This window comes from Dermacentor albipictus, chromosome 7 (assembly GCF_038994185.2).
Source record: "Dermacentor albipictus isolate Rhodes 1998 colony chromosome 7, USDA_Dalb.pri_finalv2, whole genome shotgun sequence".
NCBI classification, from domain to species: domain Eukaryota; kingdom Metazoa; phylum Arthropoda; class Arachnida; order Ixodida; family Ixodidae; genus Dermacentor; species Dermacentor albipictus.
This window is the reverse complement of record NC_091827.1, coordinates 113658968-113683165: the sequence shown is the minus strand read 5'-3', so window position 1 is coordinate 113683165 and position 24198 is coordinate 113658968. Positions and strand designations below refer to the sequence as shown.

The 24198-nt window shown below is 52.5% G+C and overlaps 1 protein-coding gene and 1 non-coding gene across 2 annotated transcripts in view; both read right to left on the bottom strand.

Moving 5' to 3' along the window:
• Window positions 1-24198, bottom strand: part of LOC135907286 (medium-chain acyl-CoA ligase ACSF2, mitochondrial-like) — a 145332-nt gene that overhangs the window by 91498 nt on the left and 29636 nt on the right. The window lies entirely within an intron of this gene.
• TRNAS-GGA (transfer RNA serine (anticodon GGA)) lies at window positions 15100-15174 on the bottom strand. The gene has a single exon. It is a non-coding gene; the product is annotated as a tRNA-Ser (tRNA).

Here is a 24198-nt window from a genome sequence, read left to right as displayed (position 1 = left end):
ACATCCTGCCAAATAGTGAAAGCATTCAAGGCGCAGGCTAGTTAGGCTCAAAATAGCAAAGCTTTCTTTGCCTCTTCCGTCGACTTTCCCACTGCTGCCGCTGCTGTGGCTCTGCTGCCAGGCACACTGCGTCGGAAGGCGTGTCTCATAGCGTGCGGGCGAGTTAGAGAAGAAAGGCTACGCTATAAACTCGTTTTCACCCTACCACGTCGATTGTGCACAATGTTGTCTGGAGCTCCCTGGCCGTCGCCACTTTAGCCGCTTGACAGCTGAAATTATCCGTGACTCTCCTCAGAAGCATTGCAGAAACTGCGGCTCTTCCCTTTCTACTAAGGTGCGAGGCTGGAGGGGACGCAGATAGAACTGCAGGGAGGACAAGAGGAGGCGAAGAAGGAGAAGGAGGAGAAGCGGCAGTTGTCATACAAGGGAGGGGGAGGGGAGGTGACGTGAGAAAGCAAGGAAACACCACTACTATATATACGACTGCGGTGGCGGGGAAACAGGATAAGCCTAAGTGCAAGGTACGGTACAGTTCGTTGCTGCTATTTCTGAAAAATAAACGCCATGCAAATTTGTCAAGCGGGCTGATATGACTGACGCCAGACATGGACGACGAACGAAGAACGTTTATTGAACAGTACGCAGGAATATATATAGGCCCGAGAGGCGTGGTAACGCAGCACGGAATCACGAATCTCGCGAGACCGCGATGACGTCATAACAGAGCGTCGCGCTATCACACGGGCAACTTGCAGAAGTGCGACTGTGCATGCGCCAAAACCGGCGGGGGCGACGCTTTGTGAGCGCCGTCTCCGTTTATGACGGAGACGGTTATGACATGCCGGCCAACTGCGTCGCTTTCAGCTGCACGATCTCCTGTTATGGAAATGGAAATAGTAATTTTTTTCAGATTTACACCCGCGAAGGTTAATGTGGAGAGAAGTTTGCGGGCGGCAGCGGTGAAGCGGTTGAATCCGGATGGCGTGCTGCTTGCTGGACATCCAGTTAGAGCTATGTGCCTGCAGGCAGTGGCAGCCCAGACCACAGCCAACCATCATGGCTGATTCGCCTACTAGGGCAAGGAATTTTCGTCGCCGCCCTAGCGTCCTCCCGTGGAACACTAACTCACTGCGGCGGCGACATGCGGATCTCGCCCTACATCGCCTGAAGAGATAATATGATGTACTGGCCCTGCAGGAGAAGTGCGTAGCTGCTGAGGAACTGTGCCTCCCAGGCTACGTGGGTTATAGCAGCCGAGCCTCCTCTACCTGGGCGGATTACCATGCAGTGCCATACCTCGACGACAGCCATAAGCAGGGTGCTCCTCGCTGTGCTGTGTATGTAAAGAGGGAACTCCATCAGGCGGAGGTGGATGTGGCAGATCTTGTCAGTGGTCCCTTCGAGTGCTGTGCTGTTCGAGTGCGCCTCGAGGGTTCCGACACCTCCGTGGCATGCGTCTACATCAGGCCAGGCCACCCATGTGATCGCACATGTCTGCGGCAGCTGGCCCACCGTCTGGGGCCAGTTCCTGTTTTGGGGAGGTTTCAGAACCCACCACGCTGCCTGGGGCAGTAGACGGTGCCGCCCACGAGGGGAGGAGCTGCGAGACGTCCTCCAGCAACTGGGCCTGCAGGTACTGCACACAGGCCTACCAACGTTCCTCTGGCGCTAAGGCCGGGCAGTCCGCTCGGCCATTGACATCAGCGTGGCCACAGTGTGCTATCGGTATTCCTGGGCGCCACTCCCGGACACCTGGGGACAGGCACGTACCCTGGATATTTTTTCGTGGGGGGGGGGGGGGGGGGGGCGCAACCTAAGGTCACCGTTTCTATGCAAACGCGGGGGGGGGGGGTAATTTTACTAGTACAAACGTAAATAATGCCCACCGTTTGCCATAACGGCGCGTAAACTCGCAAAAGATAAATGAAATAAGGTGTATCTCACAGGTACGCCTGTGAGATACACGCCTCCTTTACTTAGCAAACCAGGAACCACATAAAATGGACTAGGGCTGGAGGGAAGCGCAGGAACGACACTGCCAAGAAGACATAAAGAAGCGAAAGGGTGAAATAAAGATTTCTAGTGGCGTTTTTTGAATTAGCTTGGAAAGAATTATGGAGAAAGGTATATTTGAAGAACAACAGCAATTCTTTTGGATCCCTTGTTTACTGCTCTACCAAGTCAAGTGCCAAAACCGACTCGTATTGCTATTTGGGAAGTTGCTTAACGATTCATGGTCGCCAGTCTCGTACAACCGCCTAGAGCGTAGGACGCTGCAGTTCTAGACGTTCTGTGCCCACCGCGGAGGATTAAAAAAACACCCACATGAGCACAGCAGAGAAGTGCCTACGTCGACTGATAACTAGAAGCGTCATTGGAAGCACACGGAATCATTCTCAAATTCCGGCGGCGTTCTCTCTGCTTCCTCTTTGTGCAAAAATATTTTGGTCCATAAATATTTTCACGAACAATGGTCAAATTTCTTAATTCTCCTTCCTGTTTGGCAGTTCCCTCCGCTCTCTCCCTTAGTAAATCGATTAGTCCCTCAACTCCCTGCGACTTTTTTTCCCGTTGCTAATTATTGCACGAAAAGTACTGTACAATTAGGGACAAACCAGACGAGGAAACGGATGAAATTCATTTTGCTTATGGGTTTAACTGTTATTGCAGGGCTCGATGATGAACTCCGTTTCCCATCAGTTTATTTTCGAGCTTATCTAACCCATATCACGGTTGTATGATTCCGAGGACATGCCAGCGTCGCGGCGAGCCGTCACTCGTGGAAATAAACAACCAAAAGGAAAGTTAAACGCAACTAGCATTTTCTCCTGCCGCAACTAGTTCGACGAGCATACTGACCAGCTGACTACGAACTGAATGCCTATCCTGGTCCTTGGATCAGTCTAAACAATTAAGGTTCACACAACGAAGGAACAGTGGTGCGCGTGACCATTGCAGTAGATGGTGACAACTGAACGCATCTTAAGCTAATCGTGTGGCCGCCAAACGGACAAGAAAACGCCTTCACAAGCCAGGAGATAGGACAGAGGCCGGACCGCAGCTGAAGTCTTGGAGCTTGGGCTGGCAGCCCACCGGCTTCGCTTCTCAGCCCGGCGCGCTTGACGTTTTGAGGTTCGGACCCACAGGCCGACAACCTCGCTTCATCCATTCCGCACGCCGACCTTCTCCTATATAAAAAAAAAAGTTTTTCTCTTCTTTTTTCTCGTCAAGAACCCGTGCGTCTTCATGATTGGCTGTTGGCCGTCTCACCCCTATTCTTTCTCTTTTTTTAGAGTTACTGGCCGTCCACCGCACCAGACACTCGCACATTAAGCGTTGTAAGTGATATAGGGGTATACTTATAGCCTATGCAAAATTCCACCAATTTTTTTACTGGAACCAACACGAAAGAACTGCCAGAGACGATGTTTTATACTCGGAAATCGTTTAATGCTTTATCGTCGTGTATAGACGGCTGCAAATTAAGAAAAAAAAGGAAGCACTGAACCAATTACAAAAAACTTTGACTAGGAATAACAAAAGACAGATCTTCCTGCTCTACTTCACAGACGATCGTAACGAAATTTTTTAATGAAGCAAGCATGAAGTTCAAATAGCAATAAACTGAAAATTGCACAGGAGAAAAAGAAAATGCAGTGATTCATTATTGCGTGACCTAGTATTCACCATCTTTACCACATAGACTAGTTAGACTAAGGCGGTACGAAGAATACGCACCGAGAGAGCCGCACACACATATATACAGTTGAAACTACAACAAAGTATTACATATTGCACACGCAACAGTAAACATTCCCGTCACTAAAGGGACAATTTACCAATATTGAAAAATCTATACACTGTTATAAATAAGCATTATCAGCACTACACCTTTGAGTTAGTGCCATTTTATAAATCAGAAGAAAAGCGCTATATGCGACAGTAATGTTCTTTTGCCTGTTGTATTTTTGGTGTGGGTTAGAACAATGAAATCCTTTTCAAGCTGTGACAATTCACCATGGTTGCTTCATCAACGTAGAAATAATTTCGTCGACGCTAACTGGCACCCGATGAATTGACATGAGGGCTAACCCATTAAGGCGCTCCTGGGCGGGTCGGTTTCGTAGGTATGTCTTAACCCTCTTTAATGTCGAAAAACTGCGTTCCGCAGCGGCGGTTTTCAAAGGCAGCGTTGCCAAAACCTTGAGCAATGTGTGAACGCTGGGAAATAGGCTCTCGTCGCATTTCAGTAACGCGTCAGCGGCATAGTGCGGCATCTCCTCTACTCGTGTTGCTTCCCACTTCTCTTTCCACATTTCCCACTCTCCCCTTAGCGAAGGGATGTGCGTTGTCTGCATGTCGTGCATGTAAAATTGGAAAGCCGGCTGCACGGACTCAAAGCTTCCTCTAGAGGAGTGCTTTGGTAGAACAAACTGCAAACTACCCAGAGTTGCCCTGTGGCTTGCAAACCGGCACTCGAGGGAAGCTCTAATATCGTCCATGTAGGGAATAAACAAGGCTCGCCTATAGTATTCCTCGGTTGAAGCTGAAGAGTAGTTAGCCCGATGTTTCTGCGTGCCAACTACACGCGACATTTCACAGTTTAGACCAAAATCAGCCGCTTTCTTTTGACAGGCGGAAAATATATTGCGAAACTCCACCTCAGAATTGACAGCCATTCCTTCTAGCTTATTCAGCACAAATTCTACGCAGTCTAAAGCGACATTCATGTCAACAGAGGTGCTCTGGAAGTATTCAGACAAATGTTGTGGTAAGCTTACGAAGGTGTCACAAACTGTAAGACATATGAGGAAGTTAAAGGAGCATACCCGATAGTGGGGAGCAGACGCAGTGGAAGCGCTTTTTGTGTGGGACGCTTCCATGAGCTCTTCTAGTGGGGCGACTATTTGGGGCAATGCCTCACTAAACAATGAGACCGTCCCGTGGCGTTCCACCCACCTAGTTTCACAATAACGTTGTAAGCGGCAGAAGGATTTCGAGGCGCCTGCAAGGATCCTTTTCAGGACCGCAGTTCTTTTAGGCGATGCCCTGAAGAGAGCGCAAACGTCTTTAATCATGCCGAAGGCACGTTGAATGTTTTTAACATTCGAGGCGTCGCTCAGACAGAGATTGAGGGAGTGCGATGAGCAGTGCGTGTACAGAGCAGTTGGAAACTCCTTGCGAATAATTGCCTGTACACCACGGAATGCTCCACTCATCAATGCCGCGCCATCGTAACCTTGGCCTCTCATGTGTTTCAGCTCCAGACCTCGTTTAACAAGCTCACTTTTCAGTGTGTGAGCTAAGCTAGAAGCCCTGACATCTTCCACAGCTACAAAGGACAAGAAATCCTCTCGAGTCCAGAAAGTGCTGGAGTCAACGTATCGGACGCACAATGAAAATTGTTCTGTTTGGGATATGTGCGACGTTTCGTCTGCTAGCACGGCAAAACACCCTGCCTTTTTGACTACTATGACTATTTTGTCTTGGATTAGCTTCCCGATAATAGAAATTATCTCATTTTGTATGCGTGGACTTGAGTACAAAGCGTTGTTTCTAGCTGTTTGAATGTGATCAGCCAAGACGGTGTCCTTTCCATCGGCCCTGTAACGTAAAAGCGCCCTAAAGTTACCGTCATTGTTTGCTGGCTCTTCAAGATTAAGTCACCTGCAACGGGGGTGGTGTCCGCCTAGCAGCACTAGCTCTAAGTCGCAGCGGTAGGCTTAAAACAGGTCGGTCCTATCTCGAAACGGGGAAGCAAGCACACCTCGTCGTCTTCTTCTCATCCACTAGAACCATGCCCACTGCCAAGTGCCTTCAGTACAATCACTCCCCACCGAAAGAGTAGCCATCCTGGCGACCTAAGGGCAGGAAAAGACAGGGGGGTCATGGCACTGCTTGAGCCGGGAGACGTGCACAATTTCCTGGCCGCGACGACGCTGGTCGGAAGGCGTTTCCGTTGGCTCGATGAGGTAGTTGACCGCGGATGTTTTTTTCATTACCCTATAAGGACCGTGGTACTTGGAGAGCAGCTTAGAGGAAAGGCCTGGAGGAGTAGAGGGCACCCACAACCAGACCAGCGAGCCAGGAGCAAAGCACGTAGCCGCAGTAGATGAATCATGGCGATGCTTTTGGCGCCACTGGTCCTGGGATGTCAACGAACGAGCGAGCTGGCGACATTCTTCGGCGTAAGCAGCCGGTCTAGAAACAGTCATGCACTCCGAAGCATCTGGTCGGTAAGGCAGAATCGTGTCCATAGTGCATGAAGGTTCGTGTCCGTGAAGGAGAAAGAAAGGGGAGAACCCAGTGGTGCTTTGCTTGGCGGTATTGTAAGCGTAGGTGACGAAAGGCAGAATGCGATCCCAATTCGAGTGGTCAGATGAAGCATACATGGCCAACATGTCGCCAAGGGTGCGGTTGAAACGCTCTGTCATCCCATTAGTTTGAGGATGATATGCCGTGGTGGTGCGGTGAATGATGCGACACTCCTTTAGCAATGCTGCAATGACGTCGGAGAGAAAAACGCGACCGCGGTCGCTCAGTAATTCTCTAGGTGCTCCATGGTGTAAAATCAGGTTTCGAAGGAGAAAAGTGGCGACGTCTTTTGCTGTGGCAGATGCTAGGGCTGAAGTTTCGGCATACCGCGTGAGGTGGTCGATAGCGACAATAACCCAGCGGTTGCCGCTTGGAGTGTTGGGAAGCGGACCGTATAGGTAAATGCCGACGCGATCGAACGAGCGCGCGGGGCATGGTAAAGGTTGCAAGGGGCCGGTGGCATGTTGAGGCGGCGTCTTGCGTCGTTGGCATATGAGGCAGGACCGGACGTACTGGCGAACGAAGCGGTACATACCGCGCCAGTAGTACCGAAGCTGGATGCGAGAGTATGTCTTTAAGACACCAGCGTGGCCGCATTGGGGATCGTCGTGGAACGTGGCGCAGATGTCAGGGCGCAGGTGTCGGGGTATAACAAGCAACCACTGGCGACCGCTCGAATTGTAGTTGCGGCGGTACAGCAGGTTATCCCGAATGATGAAGTGCGCTGCTTGACGACGGAGCGCCCGAGAAATTGGCGCTGGCGACTGGCTAGACAGGAAGTCAAGAAGCGAAGAGATCCATGGGTCCTTGCGCTGCTCTGATGGCATGTCGGTAAGGTTGAGGGCGAAGGCTCCATGTGTGGAAATAGACGAGTGGACAGGACCGGAGGGCAGGGGTGACCGGGATAGAGCGTCTGCGTCTGAATGTTTTCGGCCGGAGCGATAAACAACCCGGATGTCGTACTCTTGTAGGCGCAATGCCCAGCGGGCGAGCCGACCAGTTGGATCTTTTAAGGAAGATAACTAGCATAGGGCATGATGGTCGGTCACGATGTCAAATGGACGCCCGTACACATAAGGACGAAATTTTCCGATTGCCCAAACGATGGCCAGACATTCCTTTTCAGTAACCGAGTAGTTCGCCTCGGCTTTGGTAAGGGTGCGGCTGGCATACGCGACGACGTACTCTTCGAAGCCATCCTTGCGTTGTGCAAGAACAGCGCCGAGCCCGACACCGCTAGCGTCCGTATGTATCTCAGTTGGTGCAGATGGATCGAAGTGTCGCAGTACTGGAGGAGAGGTGAGAACGCGTCGCAGTTCTTGGAATGCGTCGTCGCAGGCCGGGGACCTGGCTGATAGGTCAGAACTGCCGGTGAGAAGCTGCGTCAAGGGGGCGATGATAGAGGCAAAGTTACGGATGAAGCGCCGGAAATATGAGCACAAGCCGATGAAACTGCGAAGCTCTTTCATGGTGGTTGGTTTGGGGAACTCGGTTACGGCGCTAAGTTTCGTGGGGTCCGGGAGGATACCGTCTTTGGAAACTACATGACCGAGAATAGTAAGCGTGCGAGCGCCGAAGTGGCATTTCTTCAAATTTAGTTGCAGTCCTGCAGTGGAGAGGCACGCAAGGACTTGCTCGAGGCGGCTGAGGTGCGTCGCAAAGTCGGTGGAAAAAACCACAATGTCATCCAAATAACAGAGGCACGTTTTCCACTTCAGCCCTCGAAGAATGCTATCCATCATTCGCTCGAAAGTGGCAGGCGCGTTGCAGAGGCCGAACGGCATGACGGTGAATTCATATAGCCCATCAGGAGTTACAAAGGCTGTCTTTTGGCGATCGGCCTCTGCCATTGGCACTTGCCAATACCCGGAGCGTAGATCCAGCGAGGAAAAGAATTCCGCTCCCTGCTGACTGTCCAAGGCATCGTCGATGCGCGCAGAGGATATACATCTTTGCGCGTTATTCGGTTAAGGCGGCGATAGTCGACGCAGAACCGAATGGAGCCGTCTTTCTTTTTAACAAGGACAACCGGAGATGCCCAGGGACTGTTAGAGGGCCGGATGATGCCACGCTCCAGCATGTCGTCAACGTGCTCGTCGATGACACGGCGTTCAGCGGCGGACACACGATAAGGACGTTGGCGCAATGGTGTTTGTTGGCTGGTGTCGATACGGTGAACGACTGCGGACGCCCGGCCCAAGGATGGTTGGCCAATGTCAAATGAGGCACGAAAACGCTGGAGGAGCTTGATGATTTCGGTGTGCTGCGCAGGTGTGAGTTCTGCGTCGACGGAACGAGCGAAGACGTCTACAGGGGCATCGGTCGCGGCGGCAGGAGTTACGGCACAAATCGGAAGTGATGCCGTATCACCAAACATGGTGGCCGGGAGAATGCTATCGAAAGCTTCAGCTGTACCCAGGCACTCGCCGCGGAGTAGGGATGATGGGCTGGCGGACGGATTGCACACGTAAAGGGCAGCAGAACCTTCGCAAAAAGTGACGACAGCAAACGGAAGCAGAAAGTTCCGGCGGCGCGCGCAAGTGGTCGACGGCGTAATCAGGACAGATGAGTTCGCAGCAGAGCTACATAACACAGGAACCAGAGCGGCGGAGAAAGGTGCAATATCGATGTCAGAGGCGGCAACAACTTTAGGAGAATAATAGTCGTCAGGGTCAAAACACGGCACTGATAACGTAAGTTCGCAACGAGCGCAGTCAATAAGAGCTTGATTCACAGATAGGAAATTCCAACCAAGAATAACGTCGTGCGAGGAACGAGGCAGGACGACAAATTCGATAACATGCAGAACGCTTTGAATGACAACCCGGGCTGTGCACGACGCTGAAGGCTGAATGCGATGCGAGGTTGCCGTACGCAGAGAAAGAGAGGTAAGGGGAATGGTCACTTTGTTCAAATTGTGGCAGAGTTTCTCACTAATAATAGAAACGGCGGCTCCGGTGTCGATAAGTGCGTGTACGGTGACGCCGTCTACGGACAGTTCAATTTCGTTCGCCGGCGCAGAATGAGGCCTTGAAATGTTCGACGGAAACGCAGTTCTTGCCTCTGGAACTGCGACTGCTAGTTTTCCTCTCGGGCTGGGCTGGGTCGGCGAAACATCGGGGAAATGGATCGGCGACGTGGGGAAGGCGACCGGCGTGAATCGAAGGGGAGGCGACTGTAAGTGGTGTCCGGAGGAAGGTTAGAGTGGTCCTGACGCGGAAGTCGAGCAGGCCTGTAGCTTGAGGCACCCCCACTGTCAGGTAAACGGGGGCTGCGACGGCGGCAGAATCGTGCTACGTGGCCCGGAAAATGGCATGAATAACATATTGGCCGGTTATCATGTGTTCGCCACGGGTTGACGACAGGGGCTCCAGCAGCCGAGTAAGGAACGACTATCGGACGCGAAGGTGGCGGCGGTACATGGAAGGTGCCGGTGGCCTGGTAGGAATCAGGAGCCGGAGGAGTGTAAGGCCGCGCGACAACGTCAGCGTACGTTAGCGGTCCAGCTGCAGGCTGCGGAGGAGGGGCAGATGGCAGCGCCACGGCAACTTGCGTCTGAATGACGTGACGAAGCGCAGGAACCAGGGTTGTCGACGGCTCGGGTGCGCTATTCGCCAGAGAGAGTTGGCGTCCGACTTCCTGGCGGATGAACTGCTTTATCTCCGGCATTAAGGCAGAGATGTCGGCAGCGTCGCGACCGAAGGCCAACGGGGAAAAATCCGCAGTGTCCTGCTGAGCAGCGCGTGTTGATGCACGTTGCTTGCGCAGCTCGTCGTACTGCTGGCAAAGCTGTATGACCTCGGCAATAGTGTGGGGACTCTTCGCGACGAGCATCTGAAAGGAATGCTCATCGATGCCTTTCATGACGTGCTTGATCTTGTCTGCTTCATCCATGGATGAGTTGACGCGCTTGCAGACGAAGAGCACGTCTTCAATATAACTGGTGAAGGTCCCTTTCTGGCGTTGAGCTCGACCACGCAAGCGCTGCTCAGCGCGAAGACGGCGAACTGCGGGACGGCCGAAGACCTCAGCCAAAGTCGCCTCGAAAGCCAACCAGGTGGTAAAATGGGCTTCATGATTGCGGAACCATAGGTTGGCCACGTCAGTCAAGTAAAATATGACATTTGTGAGCTTGGCGCGGTCGTCCCACTTATTATAGGCGCTTACACGGTCATATTCGGCGAGCCAGACTTCCACGTCGTGATCGTCTGTGCCGCTGAATATAGCCGGATCGCGCTGGCGGATAACACCAGAGCAGATGATCGCCGGGGGCACGGGAGCAGCAGCCTGGGACGGTCCCGGTTCATCCATTGTAACAGCTGGTAGCAGCGTCCGACTGCGGAGGTCCAGGATGTTGAAGAGAAACCCAGCACCTCCACCAAATGCAACGGGGGTGGTGTCCGCCTAGCAGCACTAGCTCTAAGTCGCAGCGGTAGGCTTAAAACAGGTCGGTCCTATCTCGAAACGGGGAAGCAAGCACACCTCGTCGTCTTCTTCTCATCCACTAGCACCATGCCCACTGCCAAGTGCCTTCAGTACACACCCTACATCTTTGTCGCTCCTGAGAGCGATGTCTTGTCTTCCGCACAGCACGATAGTCTCGACGATTGCGCGCAGTTTTTACCTGGCTGTCCTCAAATAAATCCTTCGCTTGCTGGTTGATCTGCATGAGGACGCTGTCCACTTTACCTCTCATCACATCAAGGAAACTTTGAGCTTCAATAGTAGCCCTCTTGTGGTAATCTGTCCGCGGATGGCTTTCGAAAGTCTCAATGGCATGTTTCCATTTTCTAAATGGGGTGGTCACGAGGCTTTTACACGTTTGGTGGGCACCTTTACCAGCTTCTGTTTCAGCGCAAAAAAACACGCAAGTTGTACAAAATGCTCCATTGTTAGCGTCAGAAAATGCAAGCCTTTTATATCGCTGAAGCCAGTGGGACTGGAACTTGCGTCTCTTGCCGTCCTTAGACACAGACACCTCAAAGTCGTAGCCGGAAGGCGGCATCCAGACTTCGGAGTATGCTCGATCTTTGATGTCGCCAGGTATGCCTGCGCGATTAACGTAGAGTGCAATATCATATTCACTAATTGGGATGGCCGTTTTTGCTGCTTTTTCGGCCTGATGAGATGTCTCGACATCCCCACCTGTCGCTGCTACGTTTCCGTTAGAAGTAGAAGCTGGCGGCGAGTCAGGGCGTGGCTTCTATAGTAAGAAAAAAAAAACATTTCGAACTAGCCCAATATAAATTGTACCTCTTAGTGCAACTAGACATCCTTTAAAGCCTTTCTTTGAGTTACAGTGCCTATGGCTCACTAAATAAGGTTACATGGCCTGACTACATGGCCTGACGTGATAGCGTCAGCGCTGTCTCTGTGTATCTGTTTCTTTCTACGTCCTCGTTCAGTCGCGCTTACACACTCTATCATGGATTCAAACCAACTAGTCCACCAACGTGTTTTAACCGAGCGTCAGCGCTTACCTTTGGCAGTTTGGTAAAGAAGCTTGTTATTTGCAGGAATGCGTCTTGTCGCTTCTTGGTAGTAGGACCGTGGCTAGTCCCGTGTTTGTCCGTAGTCCCGGCTCAAAGTTGGAAGACCTCGAGCCTCGCTCGTGCGGGGTTAAATAGCCCTTCCTGGTGGTCTTCCAGGGTGCACCATCAACTTCCTCTAACGGATGTGACGTCGGCGGCGAACGCGTGAAATATGAATTCTTGACAGGGAGGGTGCTTCCATCTAGGAGCGGTGAAGCGAAGTGCTGTATCATGACACTAACGAGCACCGACAGTGACCGCTTCGGCAGTCTTCGGCAGGAGCCTCAGCGCAGCTGAGGCTCCTACGCGGTGTAACTGGATGGTGTTGAGGTGACGGCGCAGTTTCCGCGCATGGCTGGTCTTTCGCGTTGGATTAGCCTGTGACGCCTCGTCGCCTACGGAGTGCCGTTTCAGCATGCATCAGCCATGCTTACACGCCACCTACGGCTTTGCTTGCGGTGGTACCAACTAATAAAATTCCTGCGCTAAGCGGCGCAGAGAGCCAACGACGTCGACGGGCGAATCTCGCGTTGGTCCGACGAAAGACACGCCAACGCGTCTTATAATACTGTAACCGCAACCCAGTGTTGACCGCCGAATAGCTGTCTAGCCTCCAGATTGATTTAGCGGCGCTTTAAGAATGTGTGTGAGGAGTGGCGGCATGGCTGGCGGGGGGGGGGGGAGAGTAGGCGGCTTAATTTTGGGGTGGCCCGGGCCCCCCCGGCCCCCCCCCCCCCAGGACTCCCGCCCCCTGGGTACGTGCCTGCCTGGGGGTCTGACCACCTGCCTCTCCTGCTCTCTCCATTCCAAGGCAAGACACCTAGTAGTCGGGAGTGCCGCATCGTGGACTGGCGGGTCTTCAGACGGCTCTGCCATCAGGACACCTCCAGCAGACTTTTTCCAGCTGGTGATCGATAGCGCCAGGACCGCAACTGTCACCCCGACAGCATAGGTGGGCCAGCCGGTTCCCGATCTGAGGCATCTGACCCTGCCTGCGGAATGGCGCTGAGCAGAGCGGCAGGCACTGCACACTGCCCGATCGGAGCTTTGGGCTAAGTACTGCCATATGAATTCTGTCTGCAGACGCCACGCATGGAGACGCCGGCGACAAAGCTGGGAGTACGTCTGCTCTTCTATCAGCCGAACCTAGGATGGCACCCGTACGTTGCGCCTGATGAAGTGCCTGCTAATGGTTCCAAAAGCCACACTCCAGGTTCTGTAAGTTGCCGTACACCAGGGAATCAGCGCTGCTGCCATGGCCGAGTTCTTGGTAAACTGGTTTGTTGCCAGAATACCTGCTCTTCTGGCCACACCACCACCAGCTGCTACAATGCAATATCCTGCCTCCTGCCATCATCCAAGATGGGTGGCTGCACAGATCCAGGAGCTGTGTAGCGAGCCCTTCCGGATACACGAGCTGGAAGCAGCGCTCAGCAAGACCAAGCGCCGGAGCACGCCTGGAGATGATGGCATCACATTCCAGATGCTGCGGAATCTGGAGGATGCCGGTGAGTAACGCCTCCTGGAATGCTTCAACGACATCTGGAGCTCCGGCGACATATGAGAGAGTTGGCGAGCAGCAGTGGTAGTGCCGATCCTGAAGCCACGGAAGCCCGCCACAGCACTGTCTTCGCACAGGCCAGTCTTCCTCATCTCTGCAGCCTGAAAGGTGCTGGAGAGGGTGCCCCTGGCGCGATTGGAGTGGATTGTAGCGCAGCTGCAGTTCTTCCCAGAGCAACAGTCGGACTTCAGGTGCTACCGCTGCACGGCGGACTCCATCGCGGACGTCCTTGCCACCCTCAAGGATGCCAAGAGCTGCGGGGACGTGGCCATGCTGCTGCTACTGGATGTGGAGAGTGCTTTTAATGGCCTCCCACACACAGTCATCAAGGCTGCCATGGACGTACTCGGCATCAGCGGGTGCCTCCGGGGTTCGTCGTCGGATTCCTGACGGAAAGGACTTTCCGGGTACGTGTTTGGAAGGGAGCTGAGCTAACTGAAGGATATCGCAGCAAGTGCCCCACAAGGCTCAGTGCTCAGTGCACCGTGCTCAGCCCCCTCCTCTTCAACATGGCACTGGCACCGATTCCCTGCCCACTGCTCCATTTATGCGGACGATGTGGCACTATGGGTGCGGGGACCGAGGCGGTCGATCCCGGCCATCAGGAGGTCACTGCGGGAGGTCCTGGATGCGGTGGTCTTTTACCTAGGAGGAATTGGGCTCAACGTTTCTGCCGCAAAGACGGAGGCCCTCCTGATTCATCCGCTGGCCTCGGCCCGTCTTCACGTCAGGCAGCCGACGGTTGACGCCAAAGCACTACCATGGAAGCCGGTAGTCAAATACCTCGGGCTCACCATCGACCACTGGCTTACGTGGATTCCAGCTGCGAAGGCGGCCATGACCAAAGCACGCCGAGTCCAGGGGGCAATCAGCAAGCTACGGCAGCATGGCCGTGATGCCCTCGTCTTCTTTTCTCCCGTACGTGTCAGTTAAGTTGCGCTCCCTTCCACGGTGAATTCGAACCAATTCGCCCAACGATCTGCCTTGATGAGTATTCGCGCGTGAGCTAGAGCGCACTGGCCTGCGGACGCACGCGGTGCCCATATTTAAGCTAATATAATGTATAATAAAATAGGTTGGTGTATGTTTTGAGGCCCTAGTGCTCGCAAAAACACACTGAATAACCTACCACGTATATATAGCGCATATAGGGCAGTTAGTCGTAAAGAGGGCGCTTTCGTCGCTCAAGGGACTAACTGCATGAATGTGCGCGCCGTGTGAAACTTTCGGATAGTAACTGTTTAGTTCCTGCTCAGAAAGAGAGCAACTGGAAGACGAATGGCTACAGTTAATGCCCACGCACTCAGCTGTTTTCGTCCGTGTCGTGCAGTGATACGGCAAAAAGGGTATTGTCTAAGTCGTGAATAGTTTGAAGTTCGTGCAGTATCTGATTCAAATGCATGCAAAGCAGCACTTTGGCTTTTCGTGAGAAAATTGCATGAGATTTAAAAGCTGGAATGTGAAGAGCCATGCCGTTTGTGCGCACGCCATAAGTGAACGATTCACATTAAATGCGCAAGTCATTGATAGAATGCTACATTTTTTTTGTTCTATAGTACCGTTCCTTCTGTTCCAAGGAGATTACAAACTTGAATAAAGGGAAAATTAGACATCCACCCGATCGTAGCAATTGCTACAAAGGAAACCCATACGGATTCCTCGAAAGAAAGGCCTCATAGTTGAAGAAAAATTCGTCCTGGTCCGGGACTCGAACCCGGGACCACCGCCTTTCCGGGGCAGCCGCTCTACCATCTGAGCTAACCAGGCGGCTAGCAGATGGCAGGGCGAAGTCGAATTTGTCGACAACACAAAGCAAAGGCAAGAGTTTGACGTAGTAGTTCTGCGGAAACCCACAAGGTGGAGAGAAGTAATGAATAAAGGGAAAATTAGACATCCACCAGAACTACTACGTCAGATTACAAACTTAACTGAACCGACGTGTAGCTCAAACGGGACACGCTAAGCGATAGAGAAATTTGCCGTCTCTGTCGTCTTGAATGCCCCGTTTGAGCTCGCTACACGTATACATCACGTAGGGCCTAAGTTTAAATCCCTTTCAGAATAATCGGGCAGATTTCTTTTTGCAGTCGCTCATGGTTGCAAGTACACTCAACGTTAGACTCTCCCCCCATAGCATACACAAATTGCCGAGTCGCTTTTACATTGCCGCGCCTGCGTTCGGAAGCTTAACCTTGTCTCAATATCGATCCTCTGTCAACCGGTTTATGGCACGGCAGCTGGCCACAGGCACCCGAGTATTTCGGGAATATGAGCTGGAGCGTTACCCCTGGAAAATATCTTGGGGTGCCATTACAAAATTATCGCGACACTGCCGCGTATTGGATCGAAGAAGTAAAAACAGTTCGAGATCAGACAGAAAAGTGGGGTGGGCATAATTTTTCGTTGCTTTCAAGACCTAGTGTTTGCAATTTGTTTTTAGCTACAAAGGTGTATTATGCACTACAAGTGCTATGCATGGCAAGAATTTCGGTGCAGAAACTTCACAGAGTGCTTGCGGTATTGCGGGGATTGCGGGGAGTATTGCGGGGATTGACTTGGCAAAGAACTAGCCGGTGTAAATTGTTTCATTCGGTGAAGAATGGAGGACTAGGGCTAGAACATTTGTTTTTGAAAAAGATTGTTAGTAAGTTCTTTTTCTTAAGGGACCAAAGCGATATATTTCTGCGTACTGTTATTCAAGTGAGATTAAGTTCTTCCTTGCCTCAGTGGCTGGTCTCACAAACAAATGAAAAAACTCGAACACCAATTGGCTTCCTGACGGAAGTTGTTGTGTCCTTTTCTTTACTGAAAGCTCATTTCTCGAATGAACGTTTGACTTATGTGAGGCGTAAGAAGCGTTATAGTGATCTGGTTGATGTTTTCTTACCGTATCCTGTTTACAGCACAATGTATAACTTAGGACATGAACGCAATGTGCTGAAAAGTGTTAAAAAATGCCGGTTAGATCTTCAGCGAAAACCTTTTTTTGAATTGCATTCTGGAACTCTACTTGTGAAGCCATGGCTACAAAGCAAGGGCTTCTTTGTTCCATGGTCTGTTAACTGCATCATATGTAAGAAACCTGAAACTATTGAGCACATCTTGGATTGTCATGACTCCGTTTTCTTGTGGGATGTTCTCAAACAAACTCTGAAGAAAGAACTGCTGTTAAGTCCTTTCGTTATTTAATTCTTACGATGCGCAGACATAGGGGGAGTGCCGACTGACTTGATAGTGCTTTTGTGTATGAGCAGTGTGTGGATGTAAGGAATGTCCGCGTAGATGGAAGGTCTGCGAGGGAGCACATAAGTGAAAGTCTTAGGTACACGCGTGATGGCCTGAAGCACATGACTGAACCACCAGAGCGGTTTCAGTAGCTTGACAGTTTGGCATCTGATATCCTCTTTGAGGGCCTTTTAAATATGTAGTCTCTCCAAAAGATGTAACATTATTTTTCTGCACCAAGTGACCGACTTTGTACGCGTTTACGGGGAGTTGTCATGAAGGTAACAAAGAAAAAAAGCCTGCCGTGGTGAAGTGGTTAGAGTACCTGACTTGCGAGAGTGAGAGTGAGTTCGAGTCCTGCTTTCTGGTGCCTTCTTTTCTTTTTTTTTTCAGCTCAGAAATTTTTTATCAGGGTATAAATGCCTAATTTATTTCATTCCACCTTTGCGGAGCATCGGGAAGAATGACCGTTACTCCCTTGAAGAGCATCGGAAAAGCGCAACTGTTAGTCCTCGAAGGAGTAACCGCATGAGGAGTAACTGTTCATCCCCTCGCACTTACCCCCTAAAGGGAGGAATGGTTATGGCAGATCAGTTATTCCCCTAAAGGAATAACGTCAATACCCCAGTCCCTCCTTTTCTTCTCAGAGTGTAGCTTCACTCGAGAGGGTTCGGGTGTTAAACGTTCCAAGGGTCACTTTCCATTGGCGGCCTGTCCGGGTCCAGGGATTGTTAGCACCCTCTGCTGCGTTACAGGTCTGACTACCGCCTTAATCAGATGCTCCGCAGCTACTAGGGACTGAGGGCCATTGGGTAATTGAGTGAGTTATTTGGGAAGGAGTGGCCGAGCACTGAATCAGGGAGGCCAATTCCTGTTCTGATGAGGGATTGTCTTGTTGAAGCTTGGAGGGTCTTCCTAATTCGGTTTGGATTATCCTACCGAATTTATCAGCGTAAACTTTACTGTTGAGACAACACATGCTGTTGTATTTGTACTCTTTTCACGGTAAAGAGTGTGTTCCACTAATAAGCAGCAGGTATCCAAGTGTTATCCCTTTTTGCAGATGAGAACTACACGCATTCAATGGCTCTTGAAATTAGAAGGGAAGAAAGAAAATTGCGTGTTGTCTAATGACGCATTACATTGGGACAATTAGAACACTCAAAGGCGTCCCCGAAACGCGCTTTGAAAATTGACAGATTGACAGATATGTCACACTTGAGAAGCACGGCTCTGCGCATTCTCGAATCTATGCGAGTATCGGCGATTGCCTTGGAATGGGAGGTAACGAATCATTTATTTGGCGATAGACTTGGGAAGTGCGTTCTTCATCGATAATTGCTGCCATCATCAGTTCAGTGTTTGTTTGCTTCCTGGGCTCAAGTTTCCCCGATAAAAACCTTGATTCTTAACTTATTTGTCCTGTTGGCGTTTATCCCTCTTGACCGTCGCCTTACAATAAGAATGGAAATAAAACGCCGTAATTATCATCTAAACCTCTCTAGGTGAAATCCAGCTTCTCCGAAGTAGACGAAGAGCTGCAAACATTTGTTTGTGTTGCATATATTTTATTTGTATAATTCAATAATTCATATTTTGAGGTGCAACTGCCGTGTGGCGGCTAAGGCTGCAATGAACATTCATTTGAACTTCTTGGATGAAATATAGTGCCCTTTCTTGAAAAAAAAAGAACAAAGCTAACCTGTCTTGCTCCGGTCGCCATTTGTGCATGCGGAATACAGGACGACAAGGTAGTTGTACGACCATACGGTTTTTTGCGTGCTCAGGGCGTCTAGGTATGCGCTGTTGTCTACAGATAACAGAGATAGCGAGAGTTGGTGCTGGCAAACGCTCGAAAGGGGCGGCACATGATTCCGCGATGTTTCACGAGCGCGTATTTGTCTTCCGTAGCCGTTCTCACAGCGATAAAGGGAATATAGTGTGCGCAACTGTATCTCCTGCTTCAAAATAGTGATGTATTGCACTTTTGGAAGCTAGCGATTATTTCAGCAGTGCCGCTAAACTGCTTATTACTGAATTTCAATCAAGGCAGGCCCACCCAACATTGTTAAGGGTGGTTGAAAATTCAAGGTGCATATGAGTTGGTTGATGATGTAAAGAAAATAAGTTAAGCGATTGTCTCTAGGTTCTGTAAATATAAGTCTCATGGAACATAAACGACAGAAGCTGGATTTTACCGCTCGTCATCGTGTCTTCTTGGTTCTGTGTCCCAGGTAAGCGGCCATTCTTTACACAAAAATGATGCTTCACTAACGCAATCAGTTATGCGGGTCGCGCTGCTACGTTAAAAGAAACCTCAGTGGACCATGAACTGGAGATGTCTCTTGGAAAGCAACCCATTCTGTTTGCGAAAAAGAAAAACAAGATGACCTTTTTTGTTCTTATCTCGATCGTTGCAACAGTTTTATTGTACTTCCTTTTGCGAGGATCTTTAGCCGCGCTGAAATGGTACGTCCAAACAAGTTGGACGAATAGCAGGTGGTGTAAAAGAAAATAAAACCAACTTCGTGGCTAGTGTGAGCCCTGCCGTGCTTTCTGCAACTTTTTATATTTTTTTACTGTAACGAACCAAAGTTCGTTGACACCTGACTGTTTTTTTTTTTTGCAAGCAAGGTACGATGAACTTTTGTGAGGGGAACGTGCTGGGGCTTGCTTCGATTGTGCCGATATTGAAGATAATAATAATAATAATATTTGGGGTTTTACGTGCCAAAACCACTTTCTGATTATGAGGCACGCCGTAGTGGAGGACTCCGGAAATTTTGACCACCTGGGGTTCTTTAACGTGCACCTAAATCTAAGCACACGGGTGTTTTCGCATTTCGCCCCCATCAAAATGCGGCCGCCGTGGCCGGGATTCGATCCCGCGGATATTGAAGATCTTAGAGCTTGTGGGGACTGCGTAGCCCATTTCGTTGCAGCGCCATAGCGCAGCACGTTTTGGGCATAGGAGCCAAGCGCGGCGAGGTCGCTTTCGAACTTCGCGCGCGCGGTCCACCGCTTTCCCTCTCTCTCATTCCTCCGAGGGCGCCGAACGGCAGCGGGACCGTAAAACACACGGTAAAACACTTGCTGCCGTCCGCCCCCGAACGGTCCACGGGCTCACCCGATTGGTCTGTTTGGGCGGGAACCCGCGTTCCCTCTCTCTCCTGGCGACTCAAGTCGACCGAGGAGCGGCAACGCGGGGAGAAGCTCTCGGACAGCGAAACGGTGCGTACTGACTTCCCATTCTCCCGGTCATCCCTTTTGGTTGGCCGGTCTCGCCGAAGGTCCTCGACCCGAGGCGGTTGCGTACCTATTCGCTGCTCCTGTTCTGAAGGCTACGCCAAAGAGACGCGGCTCACTTGACGTGCGCGGTCGTACTGCGCCGAGTCGCCCTCGGAGGCTACCCCGAGCTGAAAGAACGTTGCCCTGGTAGCACGGTCGTTGGGAGCCATCCTCCCGTATAGCGGCGTGCTACCGCGTTTTGAGATAGCTGAGTGTCACCCCTTGACTTGCGGGAGCTTCGGCTCATGAGCCCCGCGCCGAAACGGGTGTATACAGATATCCGAAACGCCAAGGTGGTCGTACAATAAACGCCTTCCTTGTACTCTGGGCCTTCTCCTTGCGGCGCTCTGTTTCGCTCCCATAGGAGACAGAACGAGCGTCCGCTTCGGGCACACGCTACACACGCGGCTGAGCTGATCGTCCCCCCCTGAGGGGCTCGGATCCTCGGACCCGCGCGGTGGTCTAGGTGACTCCCGGCGGAGCACCACTATATAGGCGGAGACCACAAAGTGGCGCCCAACGTGGGGCCAAGGGCTCATTAAGCCTTTGGCCGCTTGATAGCCGAGCCAGAACGCTTTAACGATCAGGCTCGCCGCGTCAGGTCTGGTAGCAAGAGTGGCCCTTTGCTGCTTTCCGCTTTCGGACGACCCTCTGCCAAGTACCGAACGAGCGTCCACTTCGGGCACACGAAACACACGCAGCTGAGCGTATCGTTCCTGCGGGATCGGATCCTCTGCGCGCGTGGTGGTCTATAGGTGGACCCTTAAGGAACACCACGTGAGAGAGACCACGAAGTGTCGCCTGTAACACACGCGGCTGAGCGTATCGGTCCCTTTGGGCTCGGATCCTCGGCAGGCGTGGTGGTCTAGGTGGTTCCCATAGGAACACCACGTGAGAGAGATCACAAAGTGGCGCATAAGTTCGTTTGCTGGCAGAATCCTTCTCGCGCACGCTCGCTGCAGCCCACATCGGGGTTGAAAAGACAGCGTGGTGCTACGCTATCGCTCCCACTGGAGCGGACGTAGCACGTTTGGGAACGGAGCCTTGCTTCCCCCAAATTGTGCATGTTGGTACAACTGCCCTAACGGCTCCCTGCGGAGCTAACAGCAGTTCGTCGCCACCTTGTAGCGTTGGCTACAGCACATCGCTGAGTTAGTCGCCTTTGCGATTTGACTTGTCGTGTCAGTTCCGCTAGCCACTGCGGCCCCTTTGCTGCTTTCCGCTATCGGACGACCCTCTGCCAAGTACCGAACGGGCGTCCACTTCGGGCACACGAAAAACACGCAGCTGAGCGTATCGTTCCTGCGGGATCGGATCCTCGGCGCGCGTGGTGGTCTATAGGTGGACCCTTAAGGAACACCACGTGAGAGAGACCACGAAGTGTCGCCTGCAACACACGCGGCTGAGCGTATCGGTCCCTTTGGGCTCGGATCCTCGGCAGGCGTGGTGGTCTAGGTGGTTCCCATAGGAACACCACGTGAGAGAGATCACAAAGTGGCGCATAAGTTCGTTTGCTGGCAGAATCCTTCTCGCGCACGCTCGCTGCAGCCCACATCGGGGTTGAAAAGACAGCGTGGTGCTACGCTATCGCTCCCACTGGAGCGGACGTAGCACGTTTGGGAACGGAGCCTTGCTTCCCCCAAATTGTGCGTGTTGGTACAACTGCCTGTAACGGCTCCCAGCGGAGCTAACAGCAGTTCGTCCCCACCTTGTAGCGTTGGCTACAGCACATTGTTGAGTTAGTCGCCTTTGCGATTTAACTCGTAGTGTCAGTTCCGCTAGCCACTGCGGCCCCTTGCCGCCTTTCGCTATCGGACGACTCTCTGCAAAGTACCGAACGAGCGTCCACTTCGGGCACACGAAAAACACGCAGCTGAGCGTATCGTTCCTGCGGGATCGGATCCTCGGCGCGCGTGGTGGTCTATAGGTGGACCCTTAAGGAACACCACGTGAGAGAGACCACGAAGTGTCGCCTGCAACACACGCGGCTGAGCGTATCGGTCCCTTTGGGCTCGGATCCTCGGCAGGCGTGGTGGTCTAGGTGGTTCCCATAGGAACACCACGTGAGAGAGATCACAAAGTGGCGCATAAGTTCGTTTGCTGGCAGAATCCTTCTCGCGCACGCTCGCTGCAGCCCACATCAGGGTTGAAAAGACAGCGTGGTGCTACGCTATCGCTCCCACTGGAGCGGACGTAGCACGTTTGGGAACGGAGCCTTGCTTCCCCCAAATTGTGCGTGTTGGTACAACTGCCTGTAACGGCTCCCTGCGGAGCTAACAGCAGTTCGTCCCCACCTTGTAGCGTTGGCTACAGCACATTGTTGAGTTAGTCGCCTTTGCGATTTAACTCGTAGTGTCAGTTCCGCTAGCCACTGCGGCCCCTTGCCGCCTTTCGCTATCGGACGACTCTCTGCAAAGTACCGAACGAGCGTCCACTTCGGGCACACGAAAAACACGCAGCTGAGCGTATCGTTCCTGCGGGATCGGATCCTCGGCGCGCGTGGTGGTCTATAGGTGGACCCTTAAGGAACACCACGTGAGAGAGACCACGAAGTGTCGCCTGCAACACACGCGGCTGAGCGTATCAGTCCCTTTGGGCTCGGATCCTCGGCAGGCGTGGTGGTCTAGGTTGTTCCCATAGGAACACCACGTGAGAGAGATCACAAAGTGGCGCATAAGTTCGTTTGCTGGCAGAATCCTCGCGTACGCTCGCTGCAGCCCCCATTGGGGTGGAAAAGTCAGCGTAGTGCTACGCTATCGCTCCCACTGGAGCGGACGTAGCACGTTTGTGAACGGAGCCTTGCTCTTCACGAATTTTGCGTACCTGCACATTTCTGGCAACTCATTCGGAAAGCCTTAACGCCTGAGCGATCTGGCTGACCGCACCATGTCTGCTAACCAGAGCGGCCGTTGTCCCCTCATTACGTTAGCAGACGTTGCTTTGCGCGAGACCGGGGCCTTGTCCCCCCTCGAGCCGAGCATAAACTCACGCTCGCGTACTGCCGCCCCCAGTGGGGTGAGCACGACAGCGAGGCGCTATGATACCGCTCCCACTGGAGTGGACGTAGCTCAGTACGGGAACGGAGCCCTGGCGCTCCCCGAACCGTGTGTGTCGGCACCGCTGCCTACAGCTGTTCCCAGTGGAGCTAGCGGCAGTATGTTGCCACTTCGCCCTTCATCGGCTCCCTGCGGAGCTTACGGTGGGCAGATCGGTACAGTGGCCTCAGCCATTTCCGAGTTCTGCCCGTTGGCTGCGAACACGCTGAGCAGTGAGAAGGCACCGTGGTCAGCTGCGACCCCCTGTGGGGCACCCAGCCGTTCCACAAACAATTCTGCTTCTCAGGCTCCCTTTGGAGTGCATGGTGCAGCGCCCAGTGGCGCAGCATCGGAGCAACGACCCAGTTTGTCAACGCTGGCCGAACGTGGCTTAAGCGACTCCGCCGCTCTCGGTAGCGACGGAAGACAACGGGACGGTCCCCCTAGGAACCACATTTGTTCCGGGGCCGGCGCGAACGGAACCCCCTTGGATTCCGCGCCGCTTATCGAGTTGGGAGCCATAGCTCCGTCGCTCGAGAGCACCTGCAACGCTCCAACAGTTTCCTGCGAAGCTGGAGCAGACACGTTGCTGCGCAACGCTGCAGGCATGATCCAAACCCTCTCTGAGGCGGTGAAAGCCCTTGTCGCTACGCCGAGGCTCACTCGCCCAGCGGTAAAGTTGGCCATTCCGATATACCGTGGATACGGCGACCTGGTGAGTGCCCGAGAATTCATAGAAAACCTGGCGCATTATCAAAGAGCCATGGGATTGGATGAACACGATGTGCTGGGACGCGTCGTTCCCGCAGCACTGACTGATGCGGCTGCCAGGTGGTATCGACTTGTCGGCCACCGAGCAGCAAACCTCGGGGAGTTTCGCGTGGCCTTCCTACGCGAATTCCTACCCGCAGACTACCATGGTAGGATGCGGCGAGAGCTGGAGCGACGCACGCAGGCTCCGGATGAGTCATTGCAGGAATATGTGCGAGCGATGGAAGAGTTGTTCTCTATCGCTGAGCCCCAAGCCTCAAACGAGGAACGCGTCAACCGGGTGATACGGCAGGCACATCCGACTTTTTCGGCCTACCTGCGTGGCAGTCGGTTCCGTGATTTAGAGGAACTGGCCGCCGAGGCGAAGCGCATACAGGGGGACATTCTCTCCACTCGTGCGTACCGCCCGCCACCGCCGGTCAGCGAGGCCCTTGAGCCGCGCTGTGCGTGGGGAGGAGCCATGCTCTTTTCC